The 15,569-nt window shown below is 39.7% G+C and overlaps 6 non-coding genes across 6 annotated transcripts; all 6 read right to left on the bottom strand.

The window, feature by feature from the left end:
• Nucleotides 1-162: 162 nt before the first annotated feature.
• Nucleotides 163-235, bottom strand: trnar-ccu. The gene has a single exon. It is a non-coding gene; the product is annotated as a tRNA-Arg (tRNA).
• Nucleotides 236-1,946: 1,711 nt separating this feature from the next.
• On the bottom strand, nucleotides 1,947-2,019 carry trnar-ccu. Its single transcript has one exon. It is a non-coding gene; the product is annotated as a tRNA-Arg (tRNA).
• A 2,645-nt stretch (nucleotides 2,020-4,664) lies between these two features.
• Nucleotides 4,665-4,737, bottom strand: trnar-ccu. The gene has a single exon. It is a non-coding gene; the product is annotated as a tRNA-Arg (tRNA).
• Nucleotides 4,738-5,791: 1,054 nt separating this feature from the next.
• On the bottom strand, nucleotides 5,792-5,864 carry trnar-ccu. Its single transcript has one exon. It is a non-coding gene; the product is annotated as a tRNA-Arg (tRNA).
• Nucleotides 5,865-7,713: 1,849 nt separating this feature from the next.
• On the bottom strand, nucleotides 7,714-7,786 carry trnar-ccu. The gene has a single exon. It is a non-coding gene; the product is annotated as a tRNA-Arg (tRNA).
• A 1,712-nt stretch (nucleotides 7,787-9,498) lies between these two features.
• Nucleotides 9,499-9,571, bottom strand: trnar-ccu. The gene has a single exon. It is a non-coding gene; the product is annotated as a tRNA-Arg (tRNA).
• Between the last annotated feature and the right edge of the window lie 5,998 nt (nucleotides 9,572-15,569).

Genomic DNA, 15,569 nt, shown 5'->3' with positions numbered 1-15,569 from the left:
ATGTTTATTTATTTATTTTTGAGCACACTCCTCAAAGCGCTTAAACTGATTTGAGATTGGGATTACAATCAATTAGGTTCTCATATATAATTTAAAACCTGATAGAAGACAAGAGGTTCAATCCATTGACATGTGTTGGTCACTAAACTCAAGATATGCCAGCACCCCAGACGGGACTCGAACCCACAATCCCTGGCTTAGGAGGCCAGTGCCTTATCCATTAGGCCACTGGGGCCAGTCAAAACCTGCTGAATGGCTTTTCCGCCGTTTTTTTTTTTGTGTCGAAAATTACCTTCTGGCTGTTTGTGAGCAACCTTTAGGAGTTATAATGGAAGTCACTTCATGAACTTTACGTATCTTCTCATAAAATGCTTAATTTCTAATAGGACAACAGTCTGTCAGGTACAGAAACAAGAGGTTTTCGTGCCTGAAGATGTGTATCCTGACAAGGTGACCTGTTCCACAGGATTTCAATATTTCTCAATCATTTGACAAGGTGAACTGCACAATGGCTGATGCAAACTCCTCACTAAGGCATCACAGTTTCAGGAATCACTAAAAACAGATGAGCGTATGCACACTGACTGCAGTCAAGCTGTGAAGGCAGAGGAATAGGAAAACTGCTAGAACAACGAGAGTGGCCAATAAATACCCGAGGCAGAAGAAAAACTGAATCACTGAAGGGACTGAATATAGTTTCTGTACAAGTGTACGAGGCCACATTTAAACATTTGAGCTTAACTAGCCAAAGATGCTATGAAGTTTTGAACGCTGCAGCAAGTTCGGACTCATTTTGTAAACGGGTTGTGACATACACCCTACTTGATCATTTGTATATCATGACAAGGTGACCTGCACCATGGCTGATGCAAACTCCTCAATAAGGAATCAAAATTTCAGGTATCACTAAAAACCGATCAGCGAATGCACACTGACTGCAGTCAAGCTGTGAAGGCAGAGGAGTAGGAAACCTGCTAGAACAACGAGAGTGCTTAGAAAGCCAGTGCCTTATCCATTAGGCCACTGGGGCCAGTCGAAACCTCCTGAATGGCTTTTCCGCCGTTTTTTCTTTTCTTTTCTTTTTTTTTTGACGAAAATGACCTTCTGGCAGTTTATGATCAACCTTTAGGAGTTACAATGGAAGTCACTTCATGAACTTTACGTATCTTCTCATAAAATGCTTAATTCCTAATAGGACAACATTCTGTCAGGTACAGAAACATTTTTCCTTTTCCACAGGAATGACAGTGGATGGTACAGGTTTCTCTGCAGAGTAACTGTCAGTCAAACAGGGGGTAGGAAGCTGCAGGTCTGAGGGGAAGATGGAAAAGAATGGCAAAGATGGGAAAGGATCCTACTAGCCCATAATCCATCAATTTGGGCAAGAGGTTTTCGTGCCTGAAGACGTTTATCCTGACAAGGTGACCTGTTCCACAGGATTTCCATAATTCTCACTAAGGCATCAAAGTTTCAGGAATCACTAAAAGCAGGTGAGCGTATGCACACTGACTGCAGTCAAGCTGCGAAGGCAGAGGAGTAGGAAACTTGCTGGAAAAAGGAGAGTGCCCAGGAAACACCCAAGGCAACAGAAAAACTAGATCACTGAAGGGACTGAATAGAGCTTCTGTACAAGTGTACGAAGCCACATTTAAACATTTGTGCTTAACTAGCCAAAGACGCTATTAAGTTTTGTAGGAATTTTGCAGTTGCAGGAATTTCAGACTCATCTTGTAAACAGGTTGACATGCAACCTACTTGATCATTTGTAACTTCTTTAACTGACAATGTTTATTTATTTATTTTTGAGCACACTCCTCAAAGCACTTAAACTGATTTGAGATTGGGATTACAATCAATTAGGTTCTCATATATAATTTAAAACCTGATAGAAGACAAGAGGTTCAATCCATTGACATGTGTTGGTCACTAAACTCAAGATATGCCAGCACCCCAGACGGGACTCGAACCCACAATCCCTGGCTTAGGAGGCCAGTGCCTTATCCATTAGGCCACTGGGGCCAGTCAAAACCTGCTGAATGGCTTTTCCGCCGTTTTTTTTTTTGTGTCGAAAATTACCTTCTGGCTGTTTGTGAGCAACCTTTAGGAGTTATAATGGAAGTCACTTCATGAACTTTACGTATCTTCTCATAAAATGCTTAATTTCTAATAGGACAACAGTCTGTCAGGTACAGAAACAAGAGGTTTTCGTGCCTGAAGATGTGTATCCTGACAAGGTGACCTGTTCCACAGGATTTCAATATTTCTCAATCATTTGACAAGGTGAACTGCACAATGGCTGATGCAAACTCCTCACTAAGGCATCACAGTTTCAGGAATCACTAAAAACAGATGAGCGTATGCACACTGACTGCAGTCAAGCTGTGAAGGCAGAGGAATAGGAAAACTGCTAGAACAACGAGAGTGGCCAATAAATACCCGAGGCAGAAGAAAAACTGAATCACTGAAGGGACTGAATATAGTTTCTGTACAAGTGTACGAGGCCACATTTAAACATTTGAGCTTAACTAGCCAAAGATGCTATGAAGTTTTGAACGCTGCAGCAAGTTCGGACTCATTTTGTAAACGGGTTGTGACATACACCCTACTTGATCATTTGTATATCATGACAAGGTGACCTGCACCATGGCTGATGCAAACTCCTCAATAAGGAATCAAAATTTCAGGTATCACTAAAAACCGATCAGCGAATGCACACTGACTGCAGTCAAGCTGTGAAGGCAGAGGAGTAGGAAACCTGCTAGAACAACGAGAGTGCTTAGAAAGCCAGTGCCTTATCCATTAGGCCACTGGGGCCAGTCAAAACCTGCTGAATGGCTTTTCCGCCGTTTTTTTTTTTGTGTCGAAAATTACCTTCTGGCTGTTTGTGAGCAACCTTTAGGAGTTATAATGGAAGTCACTTCATGAACTTTACGTATCTTCTCATAAAATGCTTAATTTCTAATAGGACAACAGTCTGTCAGGTACAGAAACAAGAGGTTTTCGTGCCTGAAGATGTGTATCCTGACAAGGTGACCTGTTCCACAGGATTTCAATATTTCTCAATCATTTGACAAGGTGAACTGCACAATGGCTGATGCAAACTCCTCACTAAGGCATCAAAGTTTCAGGAATCACTAAAAACAGATGAGCGTATGCACACTGACTGCAGTCAAGCTGTGAAGGCAGAGGAATAGGAAAACTGCTAGAACAACGAGAGTGGCCAATAAATACCCGAGGCAGAAGAAAAACTGAATCACTGAAGGGACTGAATATAGTTTCTGTACAAGTGTACGAGGCCACATTTAAACATTTGAGCTTAACTAGCCAAAGATGCTATGAAGTTTTGAACGCTGCAGCAAGTTCGGACTCATTTTGTAAACGGGTTGTGACATACACCCTACTTGATCATTTGTATATCATGACAAGGTGACCTGCACCATGGCTGATGCAAACTCCTCAATAAGGAATCAAAATTTCAGGTATCACTAAAAACCGATCAGCGAATGCACACTGACTGCAGTCAAGCTGTGAAGGCAGAGGAATAGGAAAACTGCTAGAACAACGAGAGTGCTTAGAAAGCCAGTGCCTTATCCATTAGGCCACTGGGGCCAGTCGAAACCTCCTGAATGGCTTTTCCGCCGTTTTTTTCTTTTCTTTTCTTTTTTTTTTGACGAAAATGACCTTCTGGCAGTTTATGATCAACCTTTAGGAGTTACAATGGAAGTCACTTCATGAACTTTACGTATCTTCTCATAAAATGCTTAATTCCTAATAGGACAACATTCTGTCAGGTACAGAAACATTTTTCCTTTTCCACAGGAATGACAGTGGATGGTACAGGTTTCTCTGCAGAGTAACTGTCAGTCAAACAGGGGGTAGGAAGCTGCAGGTCTGAGGGGAAGATGGAAAAGAATGGCAAAGATGGGAAAGGATCCTACTAGCCCATAATCCATCAATTTGGGCAAGAGTTTTTCGTGCCTGAAGACGTTTATCCTGACAAGGTGACCTGTTCCACAGGATTTCCATAATTCTCACTAAGGCATCAAAGTTTCAGGAATCACTAAAAGCAGGTGAGCGTATGCACACTGACTGCAGTCAAGCTGCGAAGGCAGAGGAGTAGGAAACTTGCTGGAAAAAGGAGAGTGCCCAGGAAACACCCAAGGCAACAGAAAAACTAGATCACTGAAGGGACTGAATAGAGCTTCTGTACAAGTGTACGAAGCCACATTTAAACATTTGTGCTTAACTAGCCAAAGATGCTATTAAGTTTTGTAGGAATTTTGCAGTTGCAGGAATTTCAGACTCATCTTGTAAACAGGTTGACATGCAACCTACTTGATCATTTGTAACTTCTTTAACTGACAATGTTTATTTATTTATTTTCCTCCAGAAGTTCTGAAAACTTGGACTGACTCAATACGAGCTGAAATGACTGTTTTCTCACATTGATACACAGATGGCGGAACATGTTGCAGCATTTTATTTAGAGGACCTCACAGCTGGCGAAACACAATCTAACACTAAGCACACTCCTCGAAGCACTTAAACTGATTTGAGATTGGGATTACAATCAATTAGGTTCGCATATATAATTTAAAACCTGATAGAAGACAAGAGGTTCAATCCATTGACATGTGTTGGTCACTAAACTCAAGATATGACAGCACCCCAGACGGGACTCGAACCCACAATCCCTGGCTTAGGAGGCCAGTGCCTTATCCATTAGGCCACTGGGGCCAGTCGAAACCTCCTGAATGGCTTTTCCGCCGTTTTTTCTTTTCTTTTCTTTTTTTTTTGACGAAAATGACCTTCTGGCAGTTTATGATCAACCTTTAGGAGTTACAATGGAAGTCACTTCATGAACTTTACGTATCTTCTCATAAAATGCTTAATTCCTAATAGGACAACATTCTGTCAGGTACAGAAACATTTTTCCTTTTCCACAGGAATGACAGTGGATGGTACAGGTTTCTCTGCAGAGTAACTGTCAGTCAAACAGGGGGTAGGAAGCTGCAGGTCTGAGGGGAAGATGGAAAAGAATGGCAAAGATGGGAAAGGATCCTACTAGCCCATAATCCATCAATTTGGGCAAGAGGTTTTCGTGCCTGAAGACGTTTATCCTGACAAGGTGACCTGTTCCACAGGATTTCCATAATTCTCACTAAGGCATCAAAGTTTCAGGAATCACTAAAAGCAGGTGAGCGTATGCACACTGACTGCAGTCAAGCTGCGAAGGCAGAGGAGTAGGAAACTTGCTGGAAAAAGGAGAGTGCCCAGGAAACACCCAAGGCAACAGAAAAACTAGATCACTGAAGGGACTGAATAGAGCTTCTGTACAAGTGTACGAAGCCACATTTAAACATTTGTGCTTAACTAGCCAAAGATGCTATTAAGTTTTGTAGGAATTTTGCAGTTGCAGGAATTTCAGACTCATCTTGCAAACAGGTTGACATGCAACCTACTTGATCATTTGTAACTTCTTTAACTGACAATGTTTATTTATTTATTTTCCTCCAGAAGTTCTGAAAACTTGGACTGACTCAATACGAGCTGAAATGACTGTTTTCTCACATTGATACACAGATGGCGGAACATGTTACAGCATTTTATTTAGAGGACCTCACAGCTGGCGAAACACAATCTAACACTAAGCACACTCCTCGAAGCACTTAAACTGATTTGAGATTGGGATTACAATCAATTAGGTTCTCATATATAATTTAAAACCTGATAGAAGACAAGAGGTTCAATCCATTGACATGTGTTGGTCACTAAACTCAAGATATGCCAGCACCCCAGACGGGACTCGAACCCACAATCCCTGGCTTAGGAGGCCAGTGCCTTATCCATTAGGCCACTGGGGCCAGTCAAAACCTGCTGAATGGCTTTTCCGCCGTTTTTTTTTTTGTGTCGAAAATTACCTTCTGGCTGTTTGTGAGCAACCTTTAGGAGTTATAATGGAAGTCACTTCATGAACTTTACGTATCTTCTCATAAAATGCTTAATTTCTAATAGGACAACAGTCTGTCAGGTACAGAAACAAGAGGTTTTCGTGCCTGAAGATGTGTATCCTGACAAGGTGACCTGTTCCACAGGATTTCAATATTTCTCAATCATTTGACAAGGTGAACTGCACAATGGCTGATGCAAACTCCTCACTAAGGCATCACAGTTTCAGGAATCACTAAAAACAGATGAGCGTATGCACACTGACTGCAGTCAAGCTGTGAAGGCAGAGGAATAGGAAAACTGCTAGAACAACGAGAGTGGCCAATAAATACCCGAGGCAGAAGAAAAACTGAATCACTGAAGGGACTGAATATAGTTTCTGTACAAGTGTACGAGGCCACATTTAAACATTTGAGCTTAACTAGCCAAAGATGCTATGAAGTTTTGAACGCTGCAGCAAGTTCGGACTCATTTTGTAAACGGGTTGTGACATACACCCTACTTGATCATTTGTATATCATGACAAGGTGACCTGCACCATGGCTGATGCAAACTCCTCAATAAGGAATCAAAATTTCAGGTATCACTAAAAACCGATCAGCGAATGCACACTGACTGCAGTCAAGCTGTGAAGGCAGAGGAGTAGGAAACCTGCTAGAACAACGAAAGTGCTTAGAAAGCCAGTGCCTTATCCATTAGGCCACTGGGGCCAGTCGAAACCTCCTGAATGGCTTTTCCGCCGTTTTTTCTTTTCTTTTCTTTTTTTTTTGACGAAAATGACCTTCTGGCAGTTTATGATCAACCTTTAGGAGTTACAATGGAAGTCACTTCATGAACTTTACGTATCTTCTCATAAAATGCTTAATTCCTAATAGGACAACATTCTGTCAGGTACAGAAACATTTTTCCTTTTCCACAGGAATGACAGTGGATGGTACAGGTTTCTCTGCAGAGTAACTGTCAGTCAAACAGGGGGTAGGAAGCTGCAGGTCTGAGGGGAAGATGGAAAAGAATGGCAAAGATGGGAAAGGATCCTACTAGCCCATAATCCATCAATTTGGGCAAGAGGTTTTCGTGCCTGAAGACGTTTATCCTGACAAGGTGACCTGTTCCACAGGATTTCCATAATTCTCACTAAGGCATCAAAGTTTCAGGAATCACTAAAAGCAGGTGAGCGTATGCACACTGACTGCAGTCAAGCTGCGAAGGCAGAGGAGTAGGAAACTTGCTGGAAAAAGGAGAGTGCCCAGGAAACACCCAAGGCAACAGAAAAACTAGATCACTGAAGGGACTGAATAGAGCTTCTGTACAAGTGTACGAAGCCACATTTAAACATTTGTGCTTAACTAGCCAAAGATGCTATTAAGTTTTGTAGGAATTTTGCAGTTGCAGGAATTTCAGACTCATCTTGTAAACAGGTTGACATGCAACCTACTTGATCATTTGTAACTTCTTTAACTGACAATGTTTATTTATTTATTTTCCTCCAGAAGTTCTGAAAACTTGGACTGACTCAATACGAGCTGAAATGACTGTTTTCTCACATTGATACACAGATGGCGGAACATGTTGCAGCATTTTATTTAGAGGACCTCACAGCTGGCGAAACACAATCTAACACTAAGCACACTCCTCGAAGCACTTAAACTGATTTGAGATTGGGATTACAATCAATTAGGTTCTCATATATAATTTAAAACCTGATAGAAGACAAGAGGTTCAATCCATTGACATGTGTTGGTCACTAAACTCAAGATATGCCAGCACCCCAGACGGGACTCGAACCCACAATCCCTGGCTTAGGAGGCCAGTGCCTTATCCATTAGGCCACTGGGGCCAGTCAAAACCTGCTGAATGGCTTTTCCGCCGTTTTTTTTTTTTTTGTCGAAAATTACCTTCTGGCTGTTTGTGAGCAACCTTTAGGAGTTATAATGGAAGTCACTTCATGAACTTTACGTATCTTCTCATAAAATGCTTAATTTCTAATAGGACAACAGTCTGTCAGGTACAGAAACAAGAGGTTTTCGTGCCTGAAGATGTGTATCCTGACAAGGTGACCTGTTCCACAGGATTTCAATATTTCTCAATCATTTGACAAGGTGAACTGCACAATGGCTGATGCAAACTCCTCACTAAGGCATCACAGTTTCAGGAATCACTAAAAACAGATGAGCGTATGCACACTGACTGCAGTCAAGCTGTGAAGGCAGAGGAATAGGAAAACTGCTAGAACAACGAGAGTGGCCAATAAATACCCGAGGCAGAAGAAAAACTGAATCACTGAAGGGACTGAATATAGTTTCTGTACAAGTGTACGAGGCCACATTTAAACATTTGAGCTTAACTAGCCAAAGATGCTATGAAGTTTTGAACGCTGCAGCAAGTTCGGACTCATTTTGTAAACGGGTTGTGACATACACCCTACTTGATCATTTGTATATCATGACAAGGTGACCTGCACCATGGCTGATGCAAACTCCTCAATAAGGAATCAAAATTTCAGGTATCACTAAAAACCGATCAGCGAATGCACACTGACTGCAGTCAAGCTGTGAAGGCAGAGGATTAGGAAACCTGCTAGAACAACGAAAGTGCTTAGAAAGCCAGTGCCTTATCCATTAGGCCACTGGGGCCAGTCGAAACCTCCTGAATGGCTTTTCCGCCGTTTTTTCTTTTCTTTTCTTTTTTTTTTGACGAAAATGACCTTCTGGCAGTTTATGATCAACCTTTAGGAGTTACAATGGAAGTCACTTCATGAACTTTACGTATCTTCTCATAAAATGCTTAATTCCTAATAGGACAACATTCTGTCAGGTACAGAAACATTTTTCCTTTTCCACAGGAATGACAGTGGATGGTACAGGTTTCTCTGCAGAGTAACTGTCAGTCAAACAGGGGGTAGGAAGCTGCAGGTCTGAGGGGAAGATGGAAAAGAATGGCAAAGATGGGAAAGGATCCTACTAGCCCATAATCCATCAATTTGGGCAAGAGGTTTTCGTGCCTGAAGACGTTTATCCTGACAAGGTGACCTGTTCCACAGGATTTCCATAATTCTCACTAAGGCATCAAAGTTTCAGGAATCACTAAAAGCAGGTGAGCGTATGCACACTGACTGCAGTCAAGCTGCGAAGGCAGAGGAGTAGGAAACTTGCTGGAAAAAGGAGAGTGCCCAGGAAACACCCAAGGCAACAGAAAAACTAGATCACTGAAGGGACTGAATAGAGCTTCTGTACAAGTGTACGAAGCCACATTTAAACATTTGTGCTTAACTAGCCAAAGACGCTATTAAGTTTTGTAGGAATTTTGCAGTTGCAGGAATTTCAGACTCATCTTGTAAACAGGTTGACATGCAACCTACTTGATCATTTGTAACTTCTTTAACTGACAATGTTTATTTATTTATTTTTGAGCACACTCCTCAAAGCGCTTAAACTGATTTGAGATTGGGATTACAATCAATTAGGTTCTCATATATAATTTAAAACCTGATAGAAGACAAGAGGTTCAATCCATTGACATGTGTTGGTCACTAAACTCAAGATATGCCAGCACCCCAGACGGGACTCGAACCCACAATCCCTGGCTTAGGAGGCCAGTGCCTTATCCATTAGGCCACTGGGGCCAGTCAAAACCTGCTGAATGGCTTTTCTGCCGTTTTGTTTTTTTTTGTCGAAAATTACCTTCTGGCTGTTTGTGAGCAACCTTTAGGAGTTATAATGGAAGTCACTTCATGAACTTTACGTATCTTCTCATAAAATGCTTAATTTCTAATAGGACAACAGTCTGTCAGGTACAGAAACAAGAGGTTTTCGTGCCTGAAGATGTGTATCCTGACAAGGTGACCTGTTCCACAGGATTTCAATATTTCTCAATCATTTGACAAGGTGAACTGCACAATGGCTGATGCAAACTCCTCACTAAGGCATCAAAGTTTCAGGAATCACTAAAAACAGATGAGCGTATGCACACTGACTGCAGTCAAGCTGATACACAGATGGCAGAACATGTTGCAGCATTTTATTTACAGGACCTCACAGCTGGCGAATCACAATCTAAGACTAAGCCCACTCCTCAAAGCACTTAAATTGATTTTAGATTGTGACTACAATCAATTAGGTTCTCATATGTAATATAAAACCTGACAGAACAGGACAGATTCAATCTATTTCAATCCAGAATTATTTTCTTAGATACAGTACATACTGTCTAGACATCTTCCAAGCACCTAGCATAACATATTACGAGGTCTGTAATGTTTGTAATAAACCATGTCCTGTGTGATTGGACTGGTTTTCTTTTTTATTCCTCCCTGATATCATTCCTTTTTCAGGCCTTGTCTGACACATTTCAACCGAAACTTTACATTTTTTCGGAAACGTTCACTACCTGAACTCTAACCATGTAAACACAAAAGTACTGATCTTATTCAAGTTCATTTACTGAGCAGGCCAGTTAACTTAAATGTTTGGAAAGAAATAGAAAAATCCCGGTGTGATGTCATCCATGGTCTCTATACTGTCACTTAGTGGAGGAATGCAGTATTGGCAGGAATGTTCATGAACAGCCTTGCAGGCTTCCTATAAGTCCTAAACAGGTCACAATGCTCAAGTGAAGTCAAGTCAGTAGAGTTCTTCAAGAAAATTGAGTGTTTATGGATTACAGGATTACGGCCTCCCGTAGGCCCACTCATGGACATCCACTGGCCTGTGTGCAGTCTGTGGCCCAAGGGTTTTCCTCTTTACTATGTGGTCTGTGGTTTATATTATATTTGATATATATATATATATATATATATATATATATATATATATATATATATATATATATATATATATATATATATATATACACATATATATGTATGTATATATATATATATATATATATATATACACACATATATATATATATATATATATATATATATATATATATATATATATATATATATATATATATACACACACACACACACACACAAACACACACACAGTTATGTGCAAAATAATAGCAGTCTAACATCACTAATGTATTTAATTTTGGCAGAAAAGATAATACAATATGGGGAAAAAAATAATGACTAGGTGTAGCCAAGTAATGGGCAATCAACAGAATCAACAGTTATGACATGCACGCTGCTAATTGGGTGTAATTGACTCAATTAATAAAAGGGGTGTATTCAAATGAATAATAGTGTGGAGTTCAATTAGTGAGGTCATTGATTCTATGAAGAAACAGGTGTCAATTATGGCCCTTATTTAAAGAAAGAGGGCAGCAAATGTTTTACCTGCTGGTTTTAGCCCTTGCTCAGTGAGTAAAATGGATCATTCCAGACACTGTACCGAAGGAGAAAGAACTTTGATCAAGAAATTGATTGCAGAGGGGAATACATATAAAGAAGTGCAGAAAATAATAGGCTGCTCAGCTAAAATGATCTCAAATGCTTTAAAATGGCAAACAAAACCAGAAACACATGGTAGGAAAAGAAATACTACCATCCGCGTAGATCATAGAATAACAAGAATGGCAAGGAAGCATCCAATGATCAGCTCCAGGGAAATCAAAGATCATCTTCAGTTACCTGTAAGTACTGCAAGAATCAGAAGACGCCTATGTGAAGCCAAACTATTTGCCAGAAACCCTTGTAAAGTACCATTGCTGAAAAAAAGACGTGTTGAAAAGGTTACAATTTGCCGAAAAACACACTGACTGGCATAAAGAGAAGTGGTGCAACATTCTATGGACAGATGAGAGCAAGATTGTTCTTACTGGGTCTAAAGGCCACAGACAGTTTGTGAGACGACCCATAAACACTGAATTCAGGCTACAGTATGCTGTGAAGACTGAAACATGGAGGTGCAAGCATAACGGTTTAGGGATGTTTCTCATACTTTGGAGTCTGCCCCTTTTATCACATACCAGGCACCATGGACCAGTTTGAATATATCAAAATACTGGAAGAGGTCATGTTGCCTTATGTTGAAGAAGAATTGCCCTTGAAATGGGTGTTTCAGCAGAACAATAACCCCAAACACACCAGCAAGTGGGCAACATCCTGGTTCTAGACCAACAAGATTGATGTTATGAAGTGGCCAGCCCAATCCTCAGACCTCAATCCGATTGAAAATTTATGGAGTGACATCAAAAATGCTGTTTTTGATGCAAAACCCAAGAATTCAGAAGAACTGTGGAATATAGTCCAGTCAGCTTGGGCTGGAATATCTGTTCGCAGGTGTCAGATGTTAGTAGTTAATTTATATTGTAAATATTTGAGTTTGTAAATGGAAATGAAGACAATGCTATTTTTTGGAACAGCCCATTATTCTTTTTTTTTTTTCATTTTCAGTTTAAAAATTTATATTTCATTCATGTTTTCTTTTGGAATTGAATGTGTTGTGTTCCCAGTGCCTTTGTGTATATGGAAATAAATACTATTATGAGGATTGAGCTTTTTCTCAGTTGTTTTAAACACACTGCTATTATTTTGCGTGTGTATGTATGTATGTATGTATGTATGTATGTATGTATGTATGTATGTCCCCCAGGAGAACATGAAAAGCAAAAATGTCAAAGAACCATCCATTATCAACTGCCATAAATTCCCTTAATGCTGAAACATTACTTTAGAATGTTACTTTTTGGTAATTTGAGAATTTTTTCCTCTGCCAAGTTAAGGAGGGGCTATAGCCTCCTAAAACAGGCCTATCAACACTACTGCTTTAAGATCACTATCAGCAATCTCTTTAAATGCAAAGCAAAGATGAAAATTGAATTACTTTTACCCTTGTTTCCAATATTTAGCAATGCCAATAGATGGCAGCAAATGTTCTGAAACCAAATGTAAAGTTGAGCCTGCTACACACTGGTCCCCAGCACCTGCAGGTGAGAAGGAACTAGTTTGAAATGAAAGCCTCACACTAAGAAACTTGTCCCCTTTTGATCAACTGAGACTGTTGTCAAGCTGGTTCTGCAGGTATATGGTGTTTGCTTGTTTGTGAATCTTCAAACCTATAAAGCACACAAACCACCATGTGAAGATATTTTCTTCCATCTTACTTCAGTAAATATAGCAAAAACTAAGATACAAATGATCATTTGAATTGAATTTACATAATGACATACCTAATGTCATTAGACCATGACATACAAGACCTAATGACATACAAGTGTCCAGTAATATAAACATTTTTAATGAACCATCCTCTACCCATTCTATTTTCATATAATTTTGCATGCATGGTTTGCAAAACCACATTTATTTTGTGTTATTAGACCCCAATCAGTCAGCACCACTATATTATTTGAGCATGCCTAATAATCTGTCCTACTATTCTCCAATTCTACATCTACTCCTGATGTCATGTTTCTGGTGAGTCTCAAGCCATCTCTGCTGCTGTAGCTCCTCCTACTCAGTGGACCCCCTCTCTTGCTGTAGCTCCTCCCACTCAGCAGATCCCCTCTCTTGCTGTAGCTCCTCCCACTCAGCAGATCCCCTCTCTTGCTGTAGCTCTTCCCACCTCCTCTTCCAGAACATCTAGGAGGCACTGGTCTGACTGGAATCCACTAGGTTGAATATCAAGCAACTCATCCCAAATTAGTCCTATACTCTGTATGGATTTAAGACACACTTACACTCATTGAAGCCAGACTAGGACTTCTACGGACTCAAAATAGACTTTTATTACTTATTTTGTTCCTTTTGTGCTGTCTGTTGTCAAATATAAGTCTTTGAGTCTTGGTTCCTTCCTTCAGCTCTTATGGAGCTTTTTCCTGCCACTGTTGCATTTGGATTGTTCACAGGAGTCTTATATCTTATACCCTTATATCTGTGAAGTTATGTGACAAGTTTTGTAAAAAGCGCTATATAAACAAACTTCACTTGATACTGCTAAACACCATTTACCTTCATAAACCATAACGTTTTAATATATAATATTAATACTATCTAACTGCATTTTATATGTATATTGCTTGTGTATTAGGGATATGCAGTTGTATTTGTATCTGTATTTGTTGAGGCAAGAAAATTGTTTTTGGTTTTTTTTTAATAAAAAGGTTTCCATGCTGGAAAATGGTTTAGGAGTTGGGGGACAGCCAATGAGCGGTTAAAAATACACTGCCATCTATGGAAGTAACTTAACTAGTCGATAGCAGAGCAAACAACAGAGTTAACCAGTTATAGATTTTGTTGTCTTCAAAAAAGCTGAGCAACAGGGGTTTAGCTTTTTTCATTATAATTGACTGAGGGGTTTTGCTTAGTTATAATTACATACACCATATATATATATATATATATATATATATATATATATATATATATATATATATATATATATATATATATATATATATATATAAACATACCATACATAGAAAAAGACGTTGCTATTTACAATAAACATTTCATTCCTTTTACCCACCAATCTCTTCATGCTAATGCTTTAAATTTTGCTTATCTGTCAGGAACATACCCAAAGCATTGCCTGAAGCCTCCTAACTATCAATGTGTTGATATTTTGCTGTAAGATATGGAGCTTTCATATTACCATGCATTGCTGAATGAATAATAAATTGCAAGTACCAGAAAATGTAGGTCTACAGAATGAAGAATGATAAAACTAACGTTATAAAACGAACGTTATTTGTAAGAATATTTTTAAAATATACAAGAGTAACACAATTAAGTTCATGCCATTATACACTTGTAATTACTGATAGCGTCACCTACATGTTTTTCAGTGGTGTTTGCGAAACGTTACCCTGTTAATGTTAACCTATTAATATCAAGAAAAAAAATATAGCCTAGTCCTCACTTTATCAGAGCATGCGTATTTAACAGGTTTCATACAATCACCTTCACTCCACCTGCTATACTAGATGACTGTTTTGAACGCATAACGATAATTGCTTTGTCCTCATGGTGGTATGCGGCCTGCCAGGTTTTAACACAAGCGGCCTGCTGCAGTGCTCCTGCCCACATGCCTCAATTACAATTGCCGTCAGTGGAAGTGCTGCTGCTGTTGCGCTCGCGGAGCAAATAAAAACTCTAAACTGAATTACGCATGCACTTGTCTCAGCTGATTTTTTTTTCCAGTTGTATTTAGCTTAAAATGTTATTGTTAGCTCGAAAAAAATGAATCGTTTAAAAATAAATAAATAAATAAAAATTTGAGAGAGAGAGAGAGAGAGAGAGAGAGAGAGAGAGAGAGAGAGAGAGAGAGAGATCAGACTCGGGTCTTCTCAGGCATAGCGACTAGCTTTAACCTTAAGCCTAGCAGACACCATCTTACCACTATAGGCGGCGCTCACGTGACACTTCCATGTTCCAGTGTACTTATTTTCGTGGTCGTCTATGGAACAGCCCATACCATGACTAAAGCATGCTCTTTTTTGCTTTCACAACGTGCTTTGCATTTTTAAACCACGTAGTTACGTTGAAACGGCCTGAGCGCCAACAGACCCACTGACCAGCGAATATGGAGGATGTCGTCGATCCACTCATCCTAAATGGAGGGAAAGTTTGGGTATTTTCAAAACACGAGCGGTACAACAGTTGAACTAAAGATACCCGTAATCTGAACGTGAGAGCGTCTAGGTCCATTTAGGTTTCTTAAACGTTT

The sequence above is a fragment of the Electrophorus electricus genome, chromosome 17, assembly GCF_013358815.1.
Source record: "Electrophorus electricus isolate fEleEle1 chromosome 17, fEleEle1.pri, whole genome shotgun sequence".
NCBI classification, from domain to species: Eukaryota; Metazoa; Chordata; class Actinopteri; order Gymnotiformes; family Gymnotidae; genus Electrophorus; species Electrophorus electricus.
This window is presented reverse-complemented; position numbering and strand designations above follow the sequence as displayed.